This window comes from Triticum dicoccoides, chromosome 3B (assembly GCF_002162155.2).
Source record: "Triticum dicoccoides isolate Atlit2015 ecotype Zavitan chromosome 3B, WEW_v2.0, whole genome shotgun sequence".
NCBI lineage: Eukaryota > Viridiplantae > Streptophyta > Magnoliopsida > Poales > Poaceae > Triticum > Triticum dicoccoides.
The window spans coordinates 710,593,077-710,597,633 of record NC_041385.1 but is presented as its reverse complement, the minus strand read 5'-3'; the positions used below and the strand labels follow the sequence as shown (position 1 = coordinate 710,597,633).

Sequence of the window (4,557 nt, the reverse complement as noted above, 5' to 3'; positions counted from 1 at the left end):
GTCAACGACCTCTTCAACAACATGACGATTGGGACATCTGCACCTTCTGCTACTACGCCATATGCCATCTTATCCTCACTGTTAGGGCTAGCATTTGGTTTATTGCTAATAACAATTGACATGGATATGATGCATTTTGCTTATGATTTTGATTACATTACTAGTCTCAACGAATTGTTGCTAGTTTCTAGTTTCATCAATATATTGTTATTCATGTTTTATCCATTATTTTTCTGGATTAAACTAAACGGAAAAATGCCTAATTATTCAACAAATTCAATTCAGACTCCGCAGCAGAGGCCAGTCGAACGATGGTGCTTACGAGGTGACGATCCACCCCCGCGAAGCAAAGCAAACCAAAGCAAGGGGCACGAACCACGAACTGGCGTGCGTCAGGCCAGGCGGAGCGGTCGAAGCGCTTGATGGCGATGGTGGTGCCAGAGCTGAAGAGGGTCCGTGGTAGACGGCATTAGGCTCCTTCTCACAGTGCTCAAAGATGGTGTGGTCCATTGTGAAGCCATCGATGGAGGCGCATAGCTCGTCGAGGTTGTACTCCGCGAACATGGGCACGCCACTGCCATCCTCGCCGGTGACGCCATTCTCTGCAGGGGCACGGAGACAAACAGGTGAGCGTGTGTGTGCGTCGGGATCAGCAGCGGATCGAGCCCCTGACCAATCAGCAAAATGAGCCCAATGCAAGGTAAGCAAGGCATAGTCAATCCAGAGGATAATTGATTTCCATGGTCACGACAAAAGTAGGAAGGGGATCGGTATTGAACTGGACACTAATACTGAACATGTTTATGATATTCTAAAAGCTTTCATACACATAAATGATGCATTTCACAAGGACTGAAACATACCAGCACATGGGTGTTACATGATTAAACTGAAAAACCTCGAAAGGACCACTTAAACCTAGAGTTAATCCAGCCAATTATCTGAGCTCACCTTCTCTGAACATATTTCTACCACATAAATCTAGAATTATCTAAATAGTATCTACAATATCAAGTTTGACACAACCGAACACAAAATAGAGAAGGGGGGAGGAGGAGCGAGTTGTGGCGGGCTAGCTGTACCTACTTGAGCTGGCCCCTCCTCCTCTTAGAGAGGAGAACGATCTGGTAGTTAAGCGTCTTCCAGGCGCCATCCTTGAAGGAGAGCTCGACGATGTCCTTCCTAGTGCTGGCCACATCGCCAGCCAGGCAACACTGCTTCTCCGCATTCAGGAGTGACTCGATCGCCATGTCGACGCTGTTGCCCTCCTGCCTCACCACAAACGACCATCATCACACGTGCAGTAATAGCACATCAGATCGGAAACCCTAGGCATGGGGACGATAACATGTGAAGCAAAGCAGATCAGCATGTTACCTCGTGTAAAGGTTCTGTCACACATACATGGATTTCTTTATACAATTGAAACTCTTGTTTTTTAGGTGCGGTGGCAATTCTCTGAAAAGACCCATTATACAAAAAGTTAGATATTTCAATGTGAGGTTACAAAAAGAAAAGGAATACAGTGGGTCCCTGTACGCCTATGTATCTACATACATCTAAATAAATTCCTATACCCGGTGAAGTGTGTAAGGCTGAACCAAAATGTAGAACAAAGGAGTTGCTGGATCGAGTATTTTCCAAGCCCAATTCATACCAACAATGTTTAATGGGGTTTTGCAGTTTTGAAATTGGTCACGGCCATCTTCAATCAGGAGAAGCACCAAAATTAATTAAAGCAAACTTGCACATGTATTAGTACTATGAGTAACTCTACTGATTGCTAGCAACCTCTGAGATTATCCTAACAAAATCTCACCCAAGCAATCCGTTTAACTCGCATAGAGAAGAACCGTCGTTTCAGTGATGCTACTCGCTGGGAAACTAATACAGAATTCAGTTTGCATGCATTTACTAATCAACATCTCTACGTATCTACACGAAATGCGCCATGGAGAAAAGCAGCTAGCTACACATGTATAGATCAACCGAAGGTTCCAAAGAGTAAGCCAGTAGTATTAGCAGCTCCTAGTAAACAGCAGGCTATTTGATTAGTAATATAGTTAATTAACCAGTGTCTGAGATTAGAGCTAATGTATTGTCCGTCTACAGTCTGTACAGGTAGGGAATGCAAGATGAAACATGTGCTTCACCAGATAATCTAATGTGTTAGCATAAAGTTAAATAAATGATAATTAAGCATTAATCCTCAGCAAGCTATTAGAAGCGTTGGCACTCCAATTACGATCCAGAGATATACTACCTTCACTAATTATCAGGTGGCAAAGAATTCCAAGTGCATGAGCCCAGTTGTAGGATAATAGACAATAGATAAAGATGATTAATTACAGTTTACAGCACAAGAAATTACAAGCAAAGACCTGGCGAATGATAAAACATTTCAATTCAGATTGAATAAGCATCTAAATTCAATTAAAGATGACATACACATCCCAGTCATTTAGCCATTACTTAATCATGTATACTGACATACATATTCAGATCATGGTAAGTCAAAACTACATGGATCATCAACCAACTCATAAAGGTCCTGAACTTTGGTACGAGTAACAAAAACAACATGCCATGTTTCAGTAAAAATACAACTGAGCAGAGTATCGATTCTCAGTATAACCCACTGAATTTAGTTTGTCAATTAGGGTAGCTTCAATTACTTCAAAGAAGATCCCAGTGCCTAAGCTACAAAATTGAAAACAAAGAACCTGTCATACACCCATTTCACTATATACACAAAGAATTGTAGACTTATGCATGCATTAAGTAGGCGAAAGTATGAGCAGCAGAGGCCACTTGTGAGAGATTAAGCAGTAAAGGCGAAGCATATGAGGCATACAATGATTCTGCATATAGCATTTGTTCAAGAATACTATCCTGTTTATTCCATTAGACAGGAATATCATGATGTTTAACAGACCATAGGCATCAGTGCAACACATGAACGCTCCCTAGAAGTCAAAGCACCTGATGGATTTCAACCTGCATCTTAAAGTGGAGGAGCTGGGCGGGTGGATGAGAGGGGGAGAGGTGGTGAGGAGTGGAGGTACTAGATCAAAACATGGACGAAATGAAATGGAGACGGCGACTCAGATCTACAGCTTGGCATCGCCGGAACCCATGGCCGGAAGCCGTGACGGTCCCCTGCCACCGCATCCGCCACTGACGACGCCACGGCGGCTGCCCGAACACGGGCCACCAAGCCGGCAACACCACGGCATGGCGTGGCACCGGCGGGAGGGCTGGCCCTACGACGAGGAGGGGTCCGGTGCTGGGAGCACGGGTCTGCGCCAAGGTCCTGGCCTCCTCATCTCCCCATTTTTTCGAGTCGCCACTGTCTCTGGTGCTGAGGTCATATGAGGATGGCGCTGCTGGGCGGGGGAGCAGCGGCACTACCGGCGGCAGCGCCCCTTCGGGAGATGCAAGAGGAAATAAGATGTCACGCCCGATATGCGACTCTGTCCTAAAGGAACTCGAAGGTCTCACCAAGGATAGAAGCGTATATTGAAGATGCTTTTGCAAGGTGGATATCATTACATCGTACCATTACATAATAATTGGGGATATATACAAGAGGCATACAATGCCACACGAATACAACAACATCATATATAAGAGCAACATCCAACTACGGATGAAACACAAAAAGAAACTCAAACGACATCCACCCTGCTAGCCCAGGCTGCCGACCTGGAACCTATCCCCTGATCGAAGAAGAAGAAGCAGAAGAACTCCAAAATAAGTAACATCTCTCTCGCATCACGATCATCGCAATACCTGTACCTGCAACTAGTGTTGTAGTAATCTGTGAGCCACGAGGACTCAGCAATCCCATTACCATGGGTATCAAGACTAGCAAAGCTTAATGGGTATGGAAAGGATAAGTGGTGAGGTTGCAGCAGCGTCTAAGCATATATGGTGGCTAACATACGCAAATAAGAGTGAGAAGAGAAGCAACACAACGGTCGAGAAGCTAGGAGTGATCAAGAAGTGATCCTGAAACTACTTACGTTCATACATAACACAAACCGTGTTCACTTCCCAGACTCTGCCGAGAAGAGACCATCACGGCTACACACGCGGTTGATGTGTTTTAATTAGATCAAGTGTCAAGTTCTCTACACCCGGATATTAACAAATTCCCATCTGCCACATAACAGCGGGCACAACTTTCGAAAGTTTATACCCTGCAGGGGTGTCCCAACTTAGCCCATTATAAGCTCTCACGACCAACGAAGGATATTCCTTCTCCCAGGAAGACCCGATCAGACTCAGAATCCCGGTTACAAGACATTTCGACAATGGTAAAATAAGACCAGCAAGACCGCCCGATGTGCCGACAAATCCCGATAGGAGTCGCACGTATCTCGTTCTCAGGGCACACCGGATGGGCAAGACGTCGGGTTGGCATAGACCCTGGTTGCCCAGGGGGCGCAGAACATCGCCCGGTTCGGACCAACACTTGGAGAAGCACTGGCCCGGGGGGGGGGGGTTTAAAATAAAGATGACCCTCGGGCTCACAAAAACCCAAGGGAAAGTTAG

The 4,557-nt window shown here is 45.4% G+C and overlaps 1 long non-coding RNA gene across 1 annotated transcript; it reads right to left on the bottom strand.

Moving 5' to 3' along the window:
• Positions 1-213: 213 nt before the first annotated feature.
• On the bottom strand, positions 214-3,416 carry LOC119281931. The gene is made up of 3 exons (XR_005138580.1): positions 1,378-3,416; positions 1,087-1,268; positions 214-602 (listed from the first exon to the last, which is right to left on the bottom strand). It is a non-coding gene; the product is annotated as an uncharacterized LOC119281931 (long non-coding RNA).
• Positions 3,417-4,557: the final 1,141 nt, after the last annotated feature.